The 24,546-nt window shown below is 46.1% G+C and overlaps 1 protein-coding gene across 2 annotated transcripts in view; it reads right to left on the reverse strand.

The window, feature by feature from the left end:
- The window catches only part of LOC137431784 (uncharacterized), a 242,780-nt gene that overhangs the window by 17,010 nt on the left and 201,224 nt on the right, over nucleotides 1–24,546 (reverse strand). The window lies entirely within an intron of this gene.

Below are 24,546 nucleotides of genomic sequence, written 5' to 3' on the forward strand. Positions count from 1 at the left end.
CCCCACAAGAAAGTTCAGGATAATCGTGGCTGTTAAAGAAGAAGAAGAAGAAGATAAAATTAAAATTGTATTAAAATAACACTATTTCACAAAGTCACGAAGTGTATATATTCATTTATTTAAGTGAGGCTGTGATTCTGCTTCTGGGGTTAGTTTTTTTTAATGAACTTCATAATAATTTTTAACTTAATTCATACTTCTATGGGATAGGATGTCACTCACTGGCGTAGTGAGAAGGGGGTGGGGGGAGGGGGAGGCGAAGGTCGCGACCGCCCAGATCGGCACACTTGGGGGGCGGCACTTTTGGTCGGCCCAACACCGCCAACACGACTCCGGAGACACATTTTTTGAATGAAACATCTTCAGCAAATGAACACTTTTTTAGTAGTCGAAACTGCTGTTAAGCTCAATCGCATAAAAATTGATGATTTTGAGGGACGCTGACCTTTGACCTTTTGACAAAATTATTAATTTGCCTTCTCCATATTTTTCTCCATATTCTTCCTTGGCACACCTGAGCTCCTCACCACATACAAGGCTTTCATCCGCAGCTCAATGGAATACTGTTCTCCCCTCTGGGCCGGTGCTCCTGCCTCACACCAAGCTCGTCTTCACGCTGTCGAAACCAAAGATTTCAGAATCATTGGAATCTCCCGTGATGAAGCTAACTCCGAGGGCCTTTCACTCACTCACCGCGGGAAGGTAGGTGGTCTTTCTGTCTTCTACCGACTCCTCTCCCACCTTGCTCCCCCAGCTCTCTCTGTGCTCTGTCCCTCAAATATTCCTACAGATCACACAAGATCTGCCTGCAACTCTCTTATGGTTAAACTGTCAAAATCAAGACTCTCTGCTCATCTTCACTCCTTCATTCCCCTTTTCTCCCACCTCTGGAACAAACTCCCACACACTCTTCAATCCCACTCCTCCCTCCAGGTCTTGAAAACAGCTGTTCACCACCATCTCTTATCTTCCCCCATACAAAACCTTGATCTTTTCTGCCCCCACTAATTTCACCCCAGATCCACTTTTTTTTAATAACCAACTTCTTTCCTGGAAATCCTTGCAGTGTCCATGTGTTTTATACTTCTCCCACGTCTTCCCCCCTTCCCATGCCTCCTGCCCCAAGCCCTCTCCCTCCCACATTTCTCCCGATGTCCCTGCTCTCAAATGTTGTGCTTGTGTGTTTCCTGCTCTCTCGTCATCTTATCTACCACTCCCCATATTATACGTTTTATGTGTCCGTTTTTTATTATTATTGTGAATTATGTTAGCTTATGTGTTGTGTGCAAGAGACGAGTTGGAAGGGAAGTGGTGTGAGAATGGTGAAGGGTTGGCAGGGACAGAAATACAAGTTTGTGTGGCAAGGGTGCCCGGAGGGCGTGAATGGTGTTGGTGTCCTGTTTTCTGAGGAGTTTGTAGATAGTGTGGTGAGTGTGACTAGAGTGAGTGAAAGGTTGATGATGGTGAAAATGATGATTGGAAAGCTCTTGGTGAACGTCATCTCGGGACATGCTCCGCAGGTTGGTCGGAGCGATGAAGAGAAGGACAAGTTCTGGCATGTGATAGAGAAGCTGATGGGAAACGTGAAAGATGAGGAAGTTGTTGTGGTAGGAGGAGACCTAAATGGACATGTGGGAAGGAGTATGGACGGTTTTGAGGGTGTTCATGGGGGTTACGGATATGGTGTGAGAAATGGAGAAGGTGAAAGGATTTTGGAGTTTGCTGATGGAGCTGGTTTGTTGATTTGTAATACTCAGTTCCAGAAAGGGGATAATAAGCTTGTTACATACACGTCAGGTGGGTTGACGACAACCGTTGACTACCTGATGGTGTGTAGGCGAGATAGGGGGCACCTCCGGGACACAAAGGTGATCCTGGGGGAGGAGGCTGTTTCACAGCACCACTTGGTTGTCTGCGACATAAGGGTGAAAGGTGCGAGGAGAGCTCGGCGGGTGAAGTACCAACCGAGAATGAAGGTGTGGAGGTTGAAAGAGGTGACAGTAAGGGAGGCATTAAAAGAGAGGCTGAGTAGGGTAAAGGATGATGTGGTTGAGCCTGAACGTGGTTGGATGTCAATGAAAGCTAGTCTTTTTGGAGCCATTGGTGAGGTATGTGGATGGACAAAAGGACCACCGAGGCACTCGGAAACATGGTGGTGGGATGATGAATTTGGAAAGAGGATTGATGAGAAGAGGAAGAAGTTCAAAGAGTGGCAGAAGGCGAAAGGTACGGGAGCAGTAAAAGCAGACCATGAAAGTTATAAGGCAGCCAAGAAGGCTGCAAAGAAAGAGGTAGCAAAGGCGCAGGAGGCATGTAGGAAAATGTTCGGAGAACACTTGGATTCGGAAGAGGGTCAGAGAGCGGTATTCAAGATTGCAAAGCAGATAGCGAAAGAGAGGTGTGATGTGATGGGGGTGAGTTGCTTGAAGGATGAAGTGGGACAAATCGTTGTGGACCCAGATGGAATTAAAGGAAGATGGAAAAGATATATGGAAATGCTGTTGAATACAGAGAATGAATGGGATGGCAACATAGAGAGTAACCCAGTTTTAGGACCGGCAGAGAAGATAACTGAGAAGGAAGTTGAGGAAGCGATAAAAGCAATGAAGAGTAGAAAAGCGGGAGGGCCGACGGGAGTTGTGGGAGATATGTTCAAGGCAGCAGGAAGTTGGGGTGTGAAGAGAATGACAGAGATCTGTAATCTGGTGGTGAAAGAAGGCCGCATTCCAGTGGATTGGGAACTGAGTACCCTCGTCCCTCTATACAAGGGGAAAGGTGACCCTCTGGAGTGTGGCTCGTACCGAGCGATAAAGTTATTGGAGCATGGAATGAAGGTATTGGAAAGGGTGTTGGAGAGGAGGATAAGGAAGAAAGTGAAGATCGACGAAATGCAGTTTGGATTTATGCCAGGAAGAGGAACGACAGACGCGCTCTTTATTGTTAGGCAGTTGCAGGAGAAGTACATGGAGAAGAGGAAGAAGTTGTTTCTTGGGTTTGTTGATCTGGAGAAAGCATTCGATAGGGTTCCACGCTAAGTATTGACATGGGCATTGAGGAAGTTAGGAGTGGAGAAATGGTTGATCAGAGTAGTGATGGCAATGTACAAAAGAGCGCACACAGCTGTAAGGATGAAGGACGGGAACAGTGCTGAGTTTGAGGTGAAGGTGGGAGTGCATCAGGGGTCGGTACGAAGTCCACTACTATTTGTAGCTGTGATGGAGGTGCTGGCTCAGAACGTAAAGGAGGGTTTACCGTGGGAGTTGTTGTATGCAGATGATCTGGTGTTGATTGCGGAAAGTATGGATGGACTGAAGGAAAAGATGAACAAGTGGAAGGAATGTATGGAGACAAAAGGTCTGAAGGTGAATATCGGAAAGACAAAGGTGATGGCAAGTGGTAAAGCATGTGGTGAGGTGGAAAGAACTGGGAAGTGGCCATGTGCTGTGTGCAGGAAGGGTGGCGGAGTGAACTCCATTCAATGTACAATGTGCGCTGAGTGGGTTCATTAAAAATGTAGTGTTCTGAGAGAGTCATTAACCAGTGTGGCAGCTACATTCAAATGTAAGGTGTGCACAGAGGGAGCTGCAGATGGAGGAAATGTTGAGTTGGATCTTGGAGACGGCGTGAAGCTGGAAGGTGTGAAAACATTTTGCTACCTCGGAGACATGCTGAATGGAGATGGTGGATCAGACTCGGCAACGGTTGCTAGAGTGAGATGTGCATGGAAGAAGTTTCGGGAACTGAGTGGCGTGCTGACGAGGAGGGGTGTGTCGTTGAAGCTGAAGGGAAAGGTGTGTGCTGCATGTGTGAGAAGTGTTATGATTTATGGGAGCGAGACATGGGTCATGAATGTGGAGCAGCAACGAAGGCTGGAAAGGGTGGAAATGCGAATGGTTCAGTGGATGTGTGGAGTATCGTTGAGAGAGAGGAAGACAAATGATGAATTGCAAAAGATGATGGGAATAGAGCCTGTGATGGATGCTGTGAAGAGGAACAGGTTGAGATGGTTTGGTCGTGTGTTGAGGAAGGATGAAAGTGACTGATTGAGAAGAGTGATGGAAATGAATGTCGAAGGAAGTATAGGAAGGGGAAGACCGAGAAAGACTTGGCTAAAGATGGTGGAAGAAGAAATGCGGGCAAGGGGGTTAACAAGGAGAGATGCAGAAAATAGGGCAAAATGGAGAAGATTGTCATGAGGACCGCAAGGCTAACCCCATCTCTCGCAGGGAAAATGGCCTCAAAATGCATGTTGTTGTTGTTGTTGTTGTTGTTGTTGTTTTCACGAGCCTCGATGTTGTATACAACAAAAAAAAAAAGCTTTGGTGTAAATTTGATGACAAAACTCAAATGGTAAAAAGGTTACAGCTCTGACTGTAACCTGCACACACATACGGACATATACGGACACGTGGACACACACACACACACACACACACAAGTGATTGCAAAACTCCGTCTCCTGCCGCACACGGAACGGCTAAAAAAAAGTGTTCATTTGCTAAAGAAAATTTAAAAAATCTCTCCGGTGGTGTTAAGTATGACGTCTTTTGGGGGGAGTGGCGGCAAATTTGTTTTGTTGTGCGATTTGTATCTCTGATCTATTGACACTTCTGAAGACAATTTTCCCATGGCGCATGTATGCAAATGCCCAATTAGAAAGGCAGAAAACAAAAGTGTAACTGTTTACTTGTAAATGTACTGCACTTAATTACCTTTCCAGTTGTCTGTCTGTTTGTCCGCACAGAATTGTTAAATTTGTCTGTCTGTCTGTTTGTTTGTCCGCACAGAATAAATGATTTTCTCTGCAACCGTTGGTCCGATTGACAGGAAATTTTCACATTCGGTGCAACTCCACCTGTAGAATTTTTAATGATAATTATGACGTCATTGGTCACGTGGTATGGCTGCCATCTTTAAAAAACCGAAAAACTTTGCACCTCTATATCTCCGAAAGCGCTGAATAGAAAAAAATGAGAGAAGGCTCATTGTAAAGAACTCTCCCTGGGGAATAAAAATGTTAATGATGATGTCATAGGTGTCTCCATTATGACGTTATAATTCGACAAGTACAAAACTTCATCCGATCAAAATGAAATTTATTGAGCATAATGTAGGGATAAATTGGTGGAGACACATTAGTCACAAGGCCAGGGAAGTTTGGGTGTGTTATAACACCCTTTTTGAATATGATTAACCACCACTTGGTGAAAGCTATTCAGGCTGCTTTTGCAAGCCATGGCGTTACAGTAGACAGAGGTCCCTTTTTATATTTACGTACCCATCTTAAAAATGAATAACATTTTTGTGCAATATACTAACCCTCCCCTCCCTCCCCCTCCCTCCCTTCCACCCTCCCCTCCCCCCTCCCCCTTCCCTCTCTCCTCCCCCTCCCCTTCCCTATCCATCATCAATCCTCTCCTTCCCCCTCCCTTCATATTCCCCGTTCCCATCAGGAAGGGACTCATTGTTACCCGGCAACGCCGGGTACTTTCGCTAGTATTCAAATAATAAAGTAATTTCGCCAACATTGTTCATCGACATTTGTCTTAGAGAATATGGACTGTCTTTCTTTAAAGATGAACTATGTTATTTTCCAATATGAGACACTCTCAGTGTTATGTCTGCACACTGGCATGTTTCGTCAGTGCTGTGAATTAATGTTTGCTTTCCGTTTGCTTGACGATGATGATGTTTTACGGCACCCGCCATGTTGGGCTGGAGTTGACTGACGACGTTGTGTGCTTGATTAAGGCAGTCCGTTCGAAACTCATCTATGCCGTCGTGTCCCTGCTTCAACACAACACTCAGATCAGAGACGCTCAAAGAAAAATAAATTAACAAAACACTCAACAGGTCCAAAACAGATGCATATTAAAAAGGTGAACAGGTAAAAAAACAAAAAAAACCAACAGATGCAATACCGTATATAAAAGAACTCAATATATTTGCACAGATAAAATATTCACTTTAGGGGTGGCGTGGGGGGCAGGGAGGTGAATATGGGGTGAGGGGGGGCAGGGAGGTGCGGGGGGGGCAGGGAGGTGAAGATGGGGTGAGGGTGGGGGGCAGGGAGGTGAAGGTGGGGTGGGGGGCAGGGAGATGAGGATGGGGGACAGGGAGGGGAGATGAAGCTGCTGTGAGGTTGGGGCAGGGAGGTGAGGATGGGTCAGGTTTTTATGAACATATCAGAATAATCAACTTATATCTATATTATAATAAGCTAATGTTATATATCTAATGTTATATTATAATATTCTGCGGGTGCAGCTGTGAGGCTGATGCAGTGCCCCCTGTATGTTAGAGCAGTAACATGGAATTTGTTTAGGGTTCCAACGATAGATGGCCTACTCTTTGCATTAATTTATTTATCTTCCATGGAAGATTATTTTGAAGATATTTTTGTCCCATTCTGAAGATCGTCCCATTTACCGTAACCTAGTCCTATTCTGGCCTTAATGAAGGGTTTTCAATAAATCTAACAAAGAGATACTCACAACAGTTCCAAACTATTTTTTGACAAATTGGCAGATCGGTGGTCACACGGGTGGGACTTCAAATGTGAAAGACAGAGTAGTCACTGGGGTCCAGGTCTGGGTTTTATAAGGAAAAGGAGGTTGATGAGTGATCCAACTTTTCTGTCATTAACTGTCATGGAGGAGCACACCTTTCGTCAATATCCCACGATGTTTGGCATTGATGGCCTGCTGCACTTTTCGCACGAGGTTCGCACAATATTCCCCTGTGATTGTAGTTTTTTTGAGGCTTATAGTCAATCAGAAGGATGTCCTTGGCATCCTACAAAATGGAGGCCATGATCTTGCCAGCTGGATTTTGGATGTGAATTTTTTTGGGTGGCGATGGTCCCTTGTGCTTCCTTTGCATAGATTCCAATTTGCTTTCAGGATCCTAGTGGTGAAGCCCTGGTTCTTTGCCAGTTCCCAGACGTGCGATATAAGTTAGCTTGGTCTGTGATGAACAGTTTGTGAAGCTCGCAACATGATGTTGTCATTCGTGAGTGCTGAGGTTTCGGGGAATTTATCCTGCTGAGGCCTTGGACAGGATGATGGTGGAAATGCTGCCTTGATATATTCCAAGTTATTGGGGGTATTTGTTTAACATGGTGATCCTCCATGATTAATGCCTTTATATTTTTCATCCGAGCCAAAATTTAAAATCACATTCTGAGTTAAAGACACCTTTCTGTGCCGCAGCATACAATCAGGTTTTATCTGGAGAAGAAGAACAGTATTGACTTCTGCACAGATCTATAGCTTTTTTCTTCTTCTCTTTGATCTATTGACATCTATATGCACCACTGAACATCAATGCAAGCCACCCATAATGATTAATGAGTCTAATGATTTGTATTCCTACCACTGAACAAACTGGACTAATCGGTTGTAACAAAACTGGGTCTTCTATTTATTCCACACTATCTACGTCTTAGATACGTTATATCCTTAGATATTGTTGCGGATTTGAGAATCCTGTAATTATTGTAAATATCACCCTCTGTAAATAGTAATTCCTTGTAAATACCTCCATTTGTGTAAAGGTCAAAGGTCGTCCCTTTAGCTAGTCCATCGCATACACATAGCAAATCATAGGCTTCCCTCAATAGTTATTTCTTTATTATGTGTATTAGTTTAAGGCTCTGTTTTCCATTAGTTGACATTGCATTGCACCAAATGAAATAAGATAGATCCCCTTTTCAAATTCCCCAAAGCCTCCATTTCCAACCGCATTCCCCAAAACTGCATTATTGCCAACTGCATCTGCCTCCATTACGCACGCGGTCAGCTCGGAGAAGAAGGGCGTTGGCCGCCCATCGTCATCAAAGGTGGAGCAAAAGAGCCCATGCCAGCCAACCGGCACTGCAGTGAGCGACCCGGTAGGCGTGCCCTTGTAGCCCGCGGCTTGATCTCGGGAAGGGCCATAAAAAGGGTGACGGAGGGACTGCTTAGGAAGATGAGTGAGGAGGACGCACTGAGCAGTTCAGTTGAGGAGGAGCTGAGAGTTCAGTGGACCACAGTTCAGTTGGAGTTCAGTTGAGGAGGAGTTGAGCTTGGACGCGCAGCTTTGACGCGCAGTTTCGACCCGCTGCTGCGAAGCAACGCCGCCGTGCGAACCAGATTGCGGAGGGTCGGCGGCCGCTCACCTCGAGCCTTGCCGTTTACACGGACCGGACCCGCATCCTTCCAGCCCTGTGGTCCCACCTTCTCATCCGTCCAGCCATCCACCCCTGCCATTCCATCCATTTGTGTACGTGAGTTTGTCTTGTTTGTTCTGTCCTGGGAATAAGTTAAGCCTGTAGATAAGCTAGAATTGCACTGTGTCTTCTTCTCCTTCTGTAATTATTTTCGTATCTTTCCTTCTCCCTTGGTTTCTTTGATTGTGTACATAATTGGTTAATAAATTCCTGTTCCTCCTTACTTTGGCTTCTTCTTCCACATCCGATCGTCTTTGTGATTTCCCCCATTGAGTACCTGTGGCGCGATTTCGGCCAACGCTTCGGAATCGGGTTAGTGACTGTTAATAGCTCGAACTCCGGGTTGCTAAAACCGCTCGGCAATTAGAACATCTAAAACCGTGGTTCGAGCGGGAGTCCCTCCCCTGCTTCACGGTCAGGAGTGGCACTCAGGTCCTTGGGACTTTTCGTTGACCAAATACCCTGGCTGCTCCCGACCGGAAGGAGCGTTGGGACCCCCAGGACTCACGTCGGTCAGTCGCAGACAAGGGGATTAATCCCCCCTTGGTAAGGGGAAAAGGGGCCGACGTTGAGATCCGTAACAATATTGTATCTGAGGATTTAACGTATCCTTAGATATGTTGCAGTAGATTGATAGCCAATGCAACACATTAAAACTTTTTAATTGTGTTTAAAATGTTTATCCCTTCCCTCACTTCAAATGGAACCACAGCCAACTCTGCTCTTGTGAAGGCCGAATGCCTCAATTCTGTGTTTGCTTCCAATTTGTGTCCCTAATTCATCTCTCTCCCCATCTCTCCATACCCACACTTCCCAGTTATACCAAATTGCTCCTGGAGTCTGTGTCTTTTGCACCTGAGAAGTTGCAAATGTTTCTGGCAAATCTCGACTCGTGACTTTGCAACTGGACTGGACAGCATCAGCTCAAGTGTCCTAATAATCTGCTGTGCTGCTTTTGCACTTCTTCTCTCTTCCCTTTTAACCCTATTATTTAAGATAGATGATTTCATCTGCTTCGAAATCAGCCAACATCACAGCATTGCATAAAACAGTGCAAACATGGAACCCCTTAACAATAGACATCACAACTAACTTCCAATAATCAGCAAGGTTATGGTATCCATCATCACAGTTGATACAGTCACGTGAAAAAGTAAGTACACCCCATGTAAAGTTTTGACTTTTTCAACATATTTCAACATACAGCTATTTGATCTTGATTTCAACAATATTGAAAGATAAAGTACTCTCTTTCCCTCGCGGTCCCCCTGTACTCTCTTTCCCTCGTGGTCCCCCTGTACTCTCTTTCCCTCGTGGTCCCCCTGTGCTGTCTTTCCCTTGCGGTCCCTCTGTACTGTCTTTTCCTCGCGGTCCCTCTGTGCTGTCTTTCCCTCGTGGTCCCCCTGTGCTGTCTTTCCCTCGCGGTCCCTCTGTGCTGTCTTTCCCTCATGGTCCCTTTGTACTGTCTTTCCCTCGTGATCCCTTTGTGCTGTCTTTCCCTCGTGGTCCCACTGTGCTGTCTTTCCCTCGCGGTCCCACTGTACTGTCTTTCCCTCGCGGTCCCCCTGTGCTGTCTTTCCCTCGTGGTCCCACTGTGCTGTCTTTCCCTCATGGTCCCACTGTGCTGTCTTTCCCTCGGGGTCCCACTGTGCTGTCTTTCCCTCGCGGTCCCACTGTACTGTCTTTCCCTCGCGGTCCCTCTGTGCTGTCTTTCCCTCGTGGTGCCCCTTTGCTGTCTTTCCCTCGCGGTCCCTCTGTGCTGTCTTTCCCTCGTGGTCCCTCTGTGCTGTCTTTCCCTCGCGGTCCCACTGTGCTGTCTTTCCCTCGCGGTCCCACTGTACTGTCTTTCCCTCGCGGTCCCTCTGTGCTGTCTTTCCCTCGTGGTCCCTCTGTGCTGTCTTTCCCTCGTGGTCCCCCTGTGCTGTCTTTCCCTCGTGGTCCCACTGTGCTGTCTTTCCCTCGCGGTCCCTCTGTGCTGTCTTTCCCTTGCGGTCCCTCTGTGCTGTCTTTCCCTTGCAGTCCCTCTGTGCTGTCTTTCCCTCACGGTCCCCCTGTGCTGTCTTTCCCTCGCGGTCCCTCTGTGCTGTCTTTCCCTCACGGTCCCACTGTGCTGTCTTTCCCTTGCGGTCCCACTGTGCTGTCTTTCCCTCGCGGTCCCTCTGTGCTGTCTTTCCCTCGCGGTCCCTCTGTGCTGTCTTTCCCTCGCGGTCCCTCTGTGCTGTCTTTCCCTCGCAGTCCCTCTGTACTGTCTTTCCCTCGCGGTCCCTCTGTACTGTCTTTCCCTCGTGGTCCCCCTGTGCTGTCTTTCCCTCGTGGCCCCCCTGTGCTGTCTTTCCCTCGTGGTCCCTCTGTGCTGTCTTTCCCTCGTGGTCCCTCTGTGCTGTCTTTCCCTCGCGGTCTCTCTGTGCTGTCTTTCCCTCGTGGTCCCTCTGTGCTGTCTTTCCCTCGCGGTCCCCCTGTGCTGTCTTTCCCTCGCGGTCCCCCTGTGCTGTCTTTCCGTTGCGGTCCCTCTGTGCAGTCTTTCCCTCGTGGTCCCTCTGTGCTGTCTTTCCCTCGTGGTCCCTCTGTGCTGTCTTTCCCTCGCGGTCCCGCTGTGCTGTCTTTCCCTCATGGTCCCCCTGTGCTGTCTTTCCCTCGTGGTCCCCCTGTGCTGTCTTTCCCTCGTGGTCCCCCTGTGCTGTCTTTCCCTCGCGGTCCCCCTGTACTGTCTTTCCCTCGCGGTTGTCAGCTCTTTCACGAGCCTCGATTCAGTATATAAAAATAAAAAAAGGTTATATAATACAACAAATATCATGAAACATTTACATTTTGTAGTCCATTGTATAATTTAAATCTATCTATAATTCCAGTAATCTCTGTGTGTCTGTGTGTCTGTGTGTCTGTGTGTCTGTGTGTCTGTGTGTCTGTGTGTCTGTGTGTCTGTGACCGCTGTTTCTCGACAACCACGGGTCCGATATACTTGAAACTTGCCAGGTATATTGCTGGGGACCCGAGGATGTGCCTTTTCAAGGTTTTAAATTAATCGGACAAGTACTTACCGAGCTATGGCGATTTAGCCGTTCGCCGTTCGCTTTGGCGTTGCGAATGGACCAAACCATTCATGTAAATAGAGGGGGGGGGGGGGGGGGTTCTGTGGTCGTTCGCTTTGGCTTTGCGAATGGACCAAACCATTCATGTAAATAGAGGGGGGGGTTCTGTGGTCGTTCGCTTTGGCTTTGCGAATGGACCAAACCATTCATGTAAATAGAGGGGGGGGGTTCTGTGGTCGTTGCGAATGGACCAAACCATTCACATCGAATCATCGAATCACATCGAATGGACCAAACCGTTCGCTTTGGACCAAACCATTGCATGTAAATAGAGGGGGGGGGGGTTCTGTGGTCGTTGCGAATGGACCAAACCATTCATGTAAATAGAGGGGGGGGGGGTTCTGTGGTCGTTACTGCCACGTGGTTTCAAAGTTTTTTTTTGTTGTTGTTGTTTGCACGCATGTTTTTTTGCACCCACGTACGGGCACGCCCTAGGATGTTTACACACACACACCCCTACACAAATTTTTTTTTTTTTTTTTTTTTGGCAAGGAACGGGCACCCACGTACGGGCACGTCCTAGCTTATATATAGTACGGGCATGCCCTAGTAATTTAAATGAACATAAATGCAAATTTCGCATGTGGAAAAAGTAAGTACACCCCTACATTTATCACTACTTCAAATACCTAAAATTAGAATCAGGTGCACCAGCTCAGGTGCAAATGATTAGAACATCGTTAGAGAGGATCTTGGAGGAACGCATCTTATTTAAACCTCAGACATTTAGTTTGGTTTGCTCTTTGTTGTTAAAGTGTGCAGTGTCACGATGCCTAGATCAAAAGAGCTCTCTGAGGCCTTCAGAAAGAAGGTTATAGATGCCTACGAGTCTGGGAAGGGATTTAAAAAGATCTCCAAACAATTTGAAATCAATCATTCGACTGTTCGGAACATCATCTACAAGTGGAGAAGATTTCAAACAACTGCCAACTTGTTCAGGCCAGGCCGCCCCAGCAAGTTCAGCCCAAGAGCAGACCGGAAGATGCTGAAAGGAGTCTCTAAGAACCCCAGAATGTCATCACGGGACCTACAGGTAGCTCTTGCCACTGTTGATGTCAAAGTGCACGAGTCTACCATTAGAAAGAAGCTGCACAAATTTGATGTATATGGGAGGTGTGCCAAGAGGAAACCTTTGCTGTCCAGAAAGAACATTAGGGAAAGACTAAAGTTTGCCAATGAACACCTCGGCAAAGATCAGCACATCTGGAACAATGTGCTCTGGACAGATGAGTCAAAGGTAGAGCTATTTGGCCACAGCACCAGAAGACATGTTTGGCGAAAACCAAAGACAGCATTTGACCACAAGAACCTGATACCAACTGGAAAGCATGGTGGTGGAAATATTATGGTTTGGGGCAACTTTGCTGAATCAGGGCCTGGGCAGCTCACCATCATATAATTCACTATGAATTCTTCATTGTACCAGAGGGTGCTTGAGGATAATGTGAAGCCATCTGTCGGAAAGTTGAAGCTCAACCGAAGGTGGGCCTTGCAACATGACAATGACCCTAAACATACCAGTAAATCCACCAAGGAATGGCTGAAAAGAAAGAAATGGAGGGTTCTGGAATGGCCAAGTCAAAGCCCGGATCTAAATCCCATCGAGATGTTGTGGGGGGATTTGAAACGAGCTGTGCATGCAAGAAACCCCTCAAACATCGCACAGCTGAAAGAATTCTGCATGGAGGAGTGGGCAAAAATTTCTCCCAGTCGATGTCAGAAATTGGTAGACAGTTATAAGAAACGCCTACTTGAGGTTGTTTCTGCCAAAGGGGGTAATACCACCTATTCGAGCCACGGGTGTACTTACTTTTTCCACATGCGAAATTTGCATTTATGTTTATTTAAATTATACAATGGGCTACAAAATGTAAATGTTTCATGATATTTGTTATATTATATCACCTTTGTCTATCAATATTGTTGAAATGAAGATCAAATAGCTGTATGTTGAAATATGTTGAAAAAGTCAAAACTTTACATGGGGTGTACTTACTTTTTCACGTGACTGTATAACGCCAATTCCTTTTCTCCAACAACCTTATCTCTTATCATCAATTCCAATTCAGACCAGGTCACTCTCCCTTTGACATGCTGCCTTGACTATCTCAACAATGGTGGACACCTCAATGTCAGTCATGAGACAGGGACGTCTCTCTGCACATATCTCTAGATTTCGATACAGTCTGGCATCCTGCCTTGCGCTCCAAACTGTCTTCCTATGGAATCCAAGGCGAACTCCAATCTTGGATGACTGACTTATTCCACTCTCGTAGCTAACATGTGGCTATCACTGGAACACTTCCTTCTCCTCTCCCTGTCAAGACTGGAGTACCCCAACGCAGTGTTCTAGGCCCCATCCTATTCCTAATCTTCACCAATGATATATCTGACTCTCTGGAAATCCTCCTCATCTCTTTGCTGATGACTCCACTCTCTGCCGTGACATCCCTCATTCTTCTGAGAGAAATATAGCAGCCTATTCCCGCTCTTCAGACCTTGACAAAATACAAACTGGTCAAACACCTGGAATTTATCTCTCAATCCTGATAAATCGCACTCACTCACTCACTCTCCATCTCTCTCTATCTCTCTGAAAGGACCACTCCACAAACCCTCCAATCTACTTTCTCAACAACCATCTCCAAGAGGTTAATTCACTCAATCTCTTCAGTTTCACTCTCAGACATGATCTCTCTTGGGTGAGCCACATTTCAAAGTTGCCATGCAAAGTAAAAGCCGTCATGCAAAGTCCATCCTTGCCACAATGAGCTTCTATGAACCTACAAGGCTTCCATCTGCAGTTTATTGGAGTCCTACTCTCCCTTCTGGGCTGGATTCCTTGCCTCCCATCTTGGTGGGATCCTTGCCATCCATCTCCGTGGAACCCAAGACTTTCAAGATCATTGAAATGCCTCGCAATGAAGCTGAGTTGATGGGCCTATCACTTCGCCATCGCCGACAGGTTGGTGGTCTCTCTGTCTTCTTCTGCCTAATTTCTGGTATTTCACCCTCTGCCCTCTCCGTGCTCTGTCCCCCCCCCCCTCCCCACCCCCAGGTATCTGCTAGATGCACATAGTCCATCAGCAACCCCATCCTAGGGAAAATGCCTAAATCTAGAACCACTGCTCACCTGCACTCATTTAATCCTCTTTTCTCACCTGTGGAACCATCTTCAACACACTCTTTGATCCCATTCTTCCCCCCGGGGTCTTCAAGGCAGCTGTTCACCACCATCTCAGGTCATCCCCCATCCAATTCCATGATCTTTTATACACCCATTAAACCACCTCATCCCTCTTAATATTTTGCTGAAGTATCCATCTTGTCAACCTCTTGCGTTCTCCCCTGCCCCTCATCATTGCCTGCATCCCTTCCTCCGACCTACTGTTGGCGTTTCCCCTTTCTCCTGCTGTTCCCATTGCTATGTTGTGTCCTGATCTGTTCTGTGTCCTAGCTCTTCCACATGCTTAGACCTTCGAGCAACAAAAACAACAACAACAACAACAACAACAACAACATGCAGAGACTGTTACACTGTGTTGTGGTGTTGCTTTTCAGAGAATTTTTTTTTCAGAGCTTTCCTATTTATCTATTTGTCTGTTGGTGTGCACTAGGTCACGTGATGATAATGAAGTCGTCTGAATAGAAGGACAACTCTGGGTGGTTTGTCATTGCCTTCCTAGCAGTAGTAGTTGGGGTAAGAAGGGAATTTGGCCAGGATGATGTCCACAGTCACCTTTTCTTTGCAAAAGGCACCATGGATTCTTCGCAAATGATGGCAAGGGATAAATCACCTCCTCTCATCGAACGACACCGTGGGATCATTGTGAATGATACCAAAGGGTCAATCGCCCACTCTTGCCGAACCACACTTTTGCAACCGACGATGACAGGTTCCCTGCTTCCCAACCCTGCTTCCCAGCACACTTATTGATGCTACGCTCTGTCTGTGAAACACCAGCATGGCAGTTTATAGTCAGGTCAGCAATCAAATCCACAGGAGACAGTTTAAAGGGGAACCCAAACTATCAGACCACCTCAATGCTAATCAATCCCTTGATAATCTACAAAATAGATATTATGTGCCTTTTCCAAATTCCGATTTTGAAAGTGGGTACGGTAATTTTGCGATTAAAAGTCTTCACAATTAGCCATGGTGTCGCACCATATACTGTCCACGCCGACCGCCATTTCCGTACTGTCCACACCGACCACCATTTCTGTACTGTCCATGCCGACCGCCATTTCCGTACTGTCCACGCCAACCGCCATTTCCGTATTGTCCACGCCGACTGCCATTTCTGTACTGTCCACGCCGACCGCCATTTCCGTACTGTCCACGCTGACTGCCATTTCCGTACTGTCCACACCGACCGCCATTTCCGTACTGTTCACACCGACTGCCATTTCTGTACTGTCCACACCGACCGCCATTTCCGTACTGTCCACGCTGACCGCCATTTCCATACTGTCCACGCCGACCGCCATTTCCATACTGTCCATGCCGACCGCCATTTCCGTACTGTCCACGTCGACCGCCATTTCAATACTGTCCACGCCGACCGCCATTTCCGTACTGTCCATGCCGACCGCCATTTCAGTACTGTCCACGCCGACTGCCATTTCCGTACTGTCCATGCCGACCGCCATTTCCGTACTGTCCACGCCGACCGCCATTTCCGTACTGTCCACACCGACCACCATTTCCGTACTGTCCACGCCGACCGCCATTTCCGTACTGTCCACGCCGACCGCCATTTCCGTACTGTCCACACCGACCGCGATTTCCGTACTGTCCACGCCGACCGCCATTTCCATACTGTCCACGCTGACCGCCATTTCCATACTGTCCACGCTGACCGCCATTGCCGTACTGTCCACGGCTTACATCAACAACAACAACAACAACAGGCATTTTAAGGCCATTTTCCCTGCTAGAGCGGGGGTTAGCCTTGCGGTCCCCATGACAATCTTCTCCATTTTTCCCTATTTTCTGCATCTCTCCTTGTTAACCCCCTTGCCCGCATTTCTTCTTCGACCATCTTTAGCCAAGTCTTTCTCAGTCTTCCCCGTCCTCTACTTCCTTCTACATTCATTTCTATCACTCTTCTCAACCAGTCACTTTCATCCTTCCTCAACACATGACCAAACCATCTCAACCTGTTCCTCTTCACAGCATCAATCACAGGCTCTATTCCCATCATCTTTCGCAATTCATCATTTGTCTTCCTCTCTCTCAACGACACTCCGCACATCCATCGAACCATTCGCATTTCCACCTTTTCCAGCCTAACCCTAACCTGTCCACAGATTAAATCGCGGTACTATAACTCAAGCGGCGAATAATTTTGAAATTTCAACAAATATGCCGCGTCAATATGTCCTTGGTGGTTGTAGTGAAGGAGATGGTTTCATGCTGCACCGATGGCCGAAAGATCCAAAGGTTGCCAGATATTGGAAGAGGTTTGTTTGAAATACCCGAGTGTGGATCGGGCCTACAACATATTTGTTTTTGGAACATTTTACAGAGAACTGTTATGAAACACCAGAGTTGGCTGGATCTTGTGGTTATCCGCCATGATTGAGAGAGAATGCCACCTCCACGATTAAGCGGAAGAAACAACTGTCGCTTGAAATTGTAACACCATCTCTACCCAGCTATCAGCATATGGACACGGGCGATTTGAGCAGTGAATGAAACACCTGTGTTGGCCTGTCGCCGACCGAGCTTACCTTGCTACCACCCTTCCCTCCCCCCTCCACTGGGGTGGGCATCGACACAGTACAGACACGGCACGGACACTGGCACAATGGTTGGACATGACAGACACAACAGTAGGTTACGGCATGGACACGACACAACACGACCACAGACACAAATGGCGTCCTGGGAAAGTATGAAACGGGATGATCCTGTAACATACAGGAAATTGGGTCAGCCTGATATTGAGGGACAAAGCAGTCATCGCCCATTTGAGCGGCGGTGTCTAAGTGTGCCAGGGCGGTTCCGTGCTGTGTCCATGTCCGTGCTGTGCCGTGCTGTAATTATTTTGGAGTAATATCACCGATTTATCAATTAATATAAAATCCCTGATAAATCGTCAATTGCGCAAAAAACAAAACCTACCAATATTCAGTGAACATGCGACCAGCGGTTTCATCGGCTCTACTAACATAACTCCACCATCTTCACTTAAAACCATCTACGTATGAATCGCTCGCACAAGGCTGGACACGACAAGGCTCCACAATTCCCCCAAAAGTGTGTCGATCACGGAATTTTGTCTTCAATAGTTTCTTCAAAATCCTACTGATGAATTTCAACATACTGAGAACCTGCAGAGTTGCTAATGACGACGGAGTCAGTATCGGCATCTCAGCTCAAAATACACTATTTCTCTATGTAAACCGCCATTAGGATCAGGGTGGGTTCATAGTGTGACATCACTGCCGAAATCGAAAATTGACACTCGAAGGCTGTTTTCGACTCTTTGTGATTGGGCAAAAAGAAAAGAAAAATTCCCTTCAAATTAGACCGTGATTAATGGAGAGTTGCTTCAATGGTTTTCAGAATTTATCACCTCTGCCACCAAAGGTGGATGGAGGTTATGTTTTCACCTCTGTCTGTTTGTGAACAAAATTTCTCAAAACGTTGTGGACGGATGATTTTGATTAAATGTGATTCTGTATTGTGATTTTATGGTCTACTCTGGGATACAAAACGTAAACTGTTCATCAGGTGGAGGTATGCTCTCGACTGAGAGCCGTTCTAGTTTCTTTGCATTTGGGTTCACCTAAAAATGTTCCCTCCAAATGATATGACCAGCCCTCTCCTTTTGTTATCTTCTTTCTGCAGTTCCAGGGTAGTTCATTCCACTGCAGAACAAATGTCTCCCTCAAAATATTACTGTGATGGGTATTTGCCAGATTGTTAAGTAAGCACGATTGCTAAGTGCAGGCTGATGAGAAAGAATGTGGAATTTGTTTGGGGTACAGGTGATAACTAGCACACACTGTGTTGAAAGATACCATGGAATCTTTAACGTCCTTAATTTTACATTCGTCTGAGGGATGGCGCACACTCTGCCTGCGAAACACCAATCTGACTGTTTGTAGTCGGGTCAGGAATCGAACAAAGGACAGACAACTAAGACGGAAGTGCATTGCCTCTGCATCCTGTCAGATTCCTTTCATTATATCTCTTAAAAACGATGCAAGGTTTCACAGCAGACTCGTTGGTGCAATCATTAGAGCATCTGCTCAGACTGGGGGCATCAGCAGTTCAAATCCTGGCTGTCATACCAAAAACTTAAAAAATGGAATGCGCTGCTTCCTTGCTTAACATTTCGCATTTAAAAGGATAAGAGCAAAGTCAATCCCCATATGTCGGCATTAGTGCAAGCTCAAAAAGATAAGTGGGAAATGTCTTTCTCCACAAGGCTGCCCCTGTGACGTATCAAAATATTGGAGAGATTGAACAATATTTAGAGGTCACTACCATTTGCACTTTTTTTTTTTCCGAAAATAAAAAACGAAACTTTTCAATGTTTTTACTTCAAAATACATTGACTTTGCAGCATTATTATGAACAACTGAATTTCGAATAAATGTGTCATAGTGGATAATACAACAGCACTCAAATCTTGATATTTTGATATTTAGAATATTATTTCTTGATATTTAGAGCCACTTCTGTTGGGAGCAGTAGCACTTTCCGGTGGTTGCTGACAACCCGCAGCAGGTATTGTTTCTGAGTCTTCTCTTTCGCCAGTGCAGTATTGTAGGACTGGACAAGCGCAACTCTCCATTCAGCGCAGTCATTGACAATCTTGAGGAGTTTGACTTTCGCCTTCAGTGACAGATATGTGGGATCCATTGGCTAGAGGGCAGGGGGCTTCAACAAGAATGCATTGGTCTCTTATTGGTCGTTTGTGGAGAGGAGGCAGAACATTTTCAATGACTGGCTCATGATGCATCGAAACATGCCTCCAATGGAGTGTGATGATCAAGCACCTTTACCCTCAGCCACTTCAGGGCTTTTGGCTTCTGGGGATGTGAGAAGTTGTCTACCATGGCTGCTTTCGTCTCCTCATCAACGAGATCATCGAAGAGGGCGAGGGGCATGAGGTGCTTGGAGAAGTACCGCAATTGGCAACAAAATGCCTTGACTGCTGTCTCCCGCATGGTAAGCACAGGTACTTGTGCAAGAGTGTAAGGAGATTTAAGTCATTGAGGGGAGTTCTCTCTGGGAGGGGGACATCATAGCAGTAGCATGGATGAGGAAGACAAAAAGACAAATGTTTGGCCCTTAAACAGGAAGACCTTCAGGGAGTAGATGGCCTTCGCCACCCAAAGTGCATTATACATCATGCCAGGCATGTGGAAGCATGGCTCTCTGTTTGGAAGATCCCCCAAGGAAAACGTGGCAGAGCCAAAGCAGCTCTCCATAGTCTGCTCGTGAAGTTTTGCTCATAACCACATCTGCATGGAATAATATCATCAACTGTCGCAGACCATCTGGCATGCCAACAAAGAGCTTGTCACCAGCGGGTTGTAAGTCAGCTTTGTTGATGTAGTGCCATGTCTTCTAGAAGTGTCTGAAGAGTGCCCAGCTCAGGCCCACTGGTTGCACGCAGAACAACGGAGAGTACTGCTGACATCACCTCAAACACATGATGGTGGCACACGATTCAGACAAGCTCCTTGTCCAGGGGATTCTCAAGGAGGGTGCAGTTGCCCATCCTCAGCCTGGTGTTGGCAGCCATTGTGTTTAAGACCAGTCTCTGGACCTCTAGTCCTCCTGCGCGTGGAGGCAGGCATTGCATTGCTCCTCTCCCATGTCGCAGCTTATCTTGCGGCAGCAGCATTTGCTCTGTCTTGCAACCAGTTACCAGGATGGCAACACAATCCACATGCTCCTTGTTGCTGTTGATATCTGGAAGCAGTTTGGTGTCCCAGTGGAGGAGAAGTGGACTGTCTGACCAGAATGCAGCCTGTTCTGTAGTTGCAAACACTTCACAAGTGGTGAGCAGAGCTCACTTAATGGTGTTCCAATACAGCTTCATAACCGAGTGCTTGTGCCATGTGCCCACGATGAACATGGTACCGTGGTCGGGGAGCTTCACTCACTCTAGGGCTGCAGCCACTTCCTTAGTCACAATGATCTGATTTGACCTCTTGGGCTGAAATTGACTGGATGTTCATGGAGCCAATAAGTCGTCAAACTCCTCTGATGAAGCACTGCCAGAGTTCTGAGCCACAGTGGAGGTGAATAGGACATCCATGCCAGTCTGCTGGGCACTTACCATGCACTTCTCCTTTCGAGCAGTGGCCTGGTCACCCCTGATGTACTGGCGAATCTCCTTGTTCATGAAGGACTTGTGGATCCTGGACATGCTCGCGTTTGAGGGATTCTGTCATTGCATTGGCAGGAACTACTTGCCCTCCTCATTTGTCATGATACTGAGGGCGTCTTTTCGTGAGATGTCGAATAATTTGTTGAGATCATTCTTGAACTCTCCTTGACTCGGCAGCCCTCTTTCTGTGTCAAACTATTTTTCTTCAGCCCACAGTACTTGTGCCATTCCTGTACCACACATTTACTAATTAAAAACAAGCATTCTGAGTATTGCGCTGCAATACATGTCCCCTACCAAAGTTCAAAGTGCCATAACTTTGTCAAAAATGATCGAACATGCAAATTTATGCACGGCTGATGCTGGTTTTCAAACTTGATCTGAGGTATGCTGAGACACGTGTCACGCCTCGCCTCGTTGATAAGCCCGCAAGGTCGCTCCCTGGAGCGGCCTGCACGTGTTGCACTGTGTGAATTATATAATTACCAACTCACGGTCTGAGGTACTAGCGATTCAAGAGATATCCATTTTAAAAAATATTTTAGTTTAATTAACGATATCTGCCAAACCACTTGCCCTATCACAAATTCCAAAATTACATTTTAGTAGACCGACATTCTGAAGAGATCTGTGAAGTTTCCCCTCGATTGGATCAAAAATGAGGGGAGAGCTCGGTTTTAAAGGTTCATGCTTTAAAACGTCATAACTCTGAAATCATGTGACGCATGACATCATGCTCGTTGACTTTTTTGTTCGTCATGGGTATGCGATTCCGCCTGCAAAGTTTGGCCTTGATCTGTTTAGCCGTTGCAGAGAAAAAGGGGTTTTCGTGTTTACACGTGTTTACACGCAAAGTGTTTACACGAAAAACAATATGGCGGCCGAACCACGTGACCTGTGACGTCATAATTACCATTAAAATATTCTCCAGCCCGAGTCCCCCCTACGGTGAAAATTTGATCTCAATCGGTCCTATTATTGCAGAGAAAATCTTTTTTAAAGGAAATTAAAACTTAAAATGGCACTGAGTTAAGGATCATCAGAATTATCAGAATTCCCAAAGTTCAAAGTGCCATAACTTTGTCAAAAATGATCGAAACGTCGTGAAGTTCGAACTTGATCTGTAACTTATCATGAGGAAAGCATGTGCCAAGTTTGAAATCATTAGCATTAAGTGTTTAGAAAAAAAAGTCCGGAAAACTGTTCTTTGCGCAACAGACTGACAGACTGACAGACTGGCAGACTGACAGACTGACAGACTTACAGACTGACAGACTTACAGACTGACAGACTGATGGACTGACGGACTGACAGACGGAGGCACGGCGTGCAAACCTTTAGTCTCCTCCGGTGTACACCGGTAGGGGACTAATTAACCTGGCACACACATGACCTTGATCGAAGATGGAGAGTGTGACTTTGGTGGCACTGTTCCTGGCAGATACAAAATACAAGTCCTAAATGTAAAACAAAGACATGAACCGAAAAAGTGATAAAAGGTAGCAACCTCTAAACATATTCCAATCTGTCTAATTTTTTGCAGGAAGGATCCTGTTGTCCAGTCGAACAGGGTTAGCCTTGTGGAGTGGAATATTTTCGACATTTAATTTTTACCATATAGACATGGGCCAGCCTACTTGGCATCCATAGGGAGGAGGAAATTCCTTCTTAGGAAATGCCCTGCTAAGTGTTATGAGAAAGGTGGCGCCATTGTTGTGACGTCGCTGGTACCCAGAGTGCCCCAGGAAGTGACGGCAATTCCCCCAAGCTCAGTGTTTGTCTCATCTGACAGTCCTGTGTTGTGTCATGTATTCATGTGTGTGTGTGTGTGTGTGTGTGTGTGTGTGTGTGTGTGTGTGTGTGTGTGTGTGTGTGTGTGTGTGTGTGTGTGTGTGTGTGTGTGTGTGTGTGATATTATACATTTTATATTTATTTATGGTTATAGTAGAATCTGCTGTGAGTTATTATTTGTATGGTTATTTGTAACATTTTTCCCTGTTATTGGATCCGAAATAGGTATGGGGCAAAGTTATGAGGAGCTTCTAGGAAGTGAGGCAAGTCGCAGAGAGACGACAAAGAAAAGATGTTTGGTTATTGCCAAGAAAATGGAAATGATGGTTGTCTGGAGTGGTCAGACAGGAGCCATGTGGTTAGGTTAAATATATTAACCCATGTTAAACCATTTTTATCGACTTCCCATTGACCATCTGAGTCATCATAATGCAATGAGCCACATGGCCAAGCATTTAGCGCCGGGAATGTCGGAGGCCTGTACCTCACTTCCGGCACATTATACGGAAGAGAGAATTATCAAGCTGTGTGATAAACAATGTGTTACTTCTCTATTAAAGCTAAATCACTTAATCTCCCTGATGATTCTCCCTGAAATGATAATGGCTCCTTGCATATCCTTAAAGAGTCCACGGTGTAAATACCCAACAGGAATGCCTCCCAGCGTTTTTCCCTCAGATTATTAATTACATCCTGTGCCTAAGACTATGATACCATTTGTTCATAATTACGATCCAGGTCGACTGGGTCGGTTCTTTCGGGCCTATGAGACCGTCTTGGTACTTTCGGGCCTATGAGGCCATCCTGGTACTGGCAATTTACTTTTGGTACATCCATGTACTTTTCTGGTACATCCTGGTATTTTGTCGTGAAAACATGTTTGTAACAAGAAAGAGCAATCAGAGATTGCAGACCCTCGCCAGGACGTGTTCTCAGTGTTTTTTAAAGACTTTTGTGTTAAAGCAAATATGGCGGCCGTACCACGTGACCGATAACGCCGTCGTTTTGTTTTTTTCTCCACCAATTTATCCCTGGATGATGCTCAATAAATGAAAGACAAACAAACAAACAAACGGACTCAAATGCAATACCCTCTCCTCATGCGAGGGGAATGAGGGACATGTTGCTGTACAGTTCTCTGCTCACCTTCACTCCTTCATTCCTCTTTTCTCCCGCCTCTGGAACAAACTCCCTCACCCTCTTCAATCCCACTCCTCCCTCCAGGTCTTGTAAACAGCTGTTCACCGCCATCTTTTATCTTCCCCCATCCAAAACCTTGATCTTTTCTACCCCCGTTAATTCACCCCAGATCCACTTCTTTTTTTTTTTTCTTTTTTTTTGTTGAAATACCGACTTCTTTCCTGGAAGTCCTAGCAGTGTGCATGTGTTTTTTTTTTACCTCTTCCACCCCCACCCCGCCCCTCCCATGCCTCCTCCCCCCAAGCCCTCTCCCTCCCACAGATCTCCCGTTGTCCCTGTTCTCTGCTGTTGTACTTGTGTGCTTCCCTCTCTCTCCCCATCTCGTCTCCCGCTCCCTTTATTCGACGTTTTGTTTGTCCGATTGTTTTTATTGTGATTGATGTTAGCTCTTACACGAGCCTCGATCTTGGATCCAAAAAAAAAAAAAAGTACTCTATTACAGACCAAGTATTATTTGGTATTTTGTAGTGGAAATGGTAACAATGCTCAGTGCATGTTCTGCATATAGTAAGTGAAAATTTAAGTTGTCATTCTGATTTTGTCGTTAGCAGACTGTGAAAAAACAAATTTAGAGTTTACAATGGAGTACTTTCATGGATGACCATTCAATAAAAATTTTCAGAGGTTTATCTTGCGCAAGATATGTCGGAAATGCCCAAATTCCTTTGTTTCATGCAAGCTGCATTGTGATGAAGTGTCTTCAATAATGCATCTATTATGGATTGTATAGATGTAAACGGGTACAAAAAGGGGGAGGTCATGAGGTCGTTAACAACAGCGCATTGATAATGAATACTCGGATAGCTCCTCCGGGGCACCGTTCCCATGATCCATATGATCATGACAGTGTGATTTCTCACCTCCTGGCACCTCTCCCAGGCTACCCTACCCTCAACTA

This window comes from Myxine glutinosa, chromosome 1, assembly GCF_964187855.1.
Source record: "Myxine glutinosa chromosome 1, kmMyxGlut1.1, whole genome shotgun sequence".
Lineage (NCBI taxonomy): Eukaryota > Metazoa > Chordata > Myxini > Myxiniformes > Myxinidae > Myxine > Myxine glutinosa.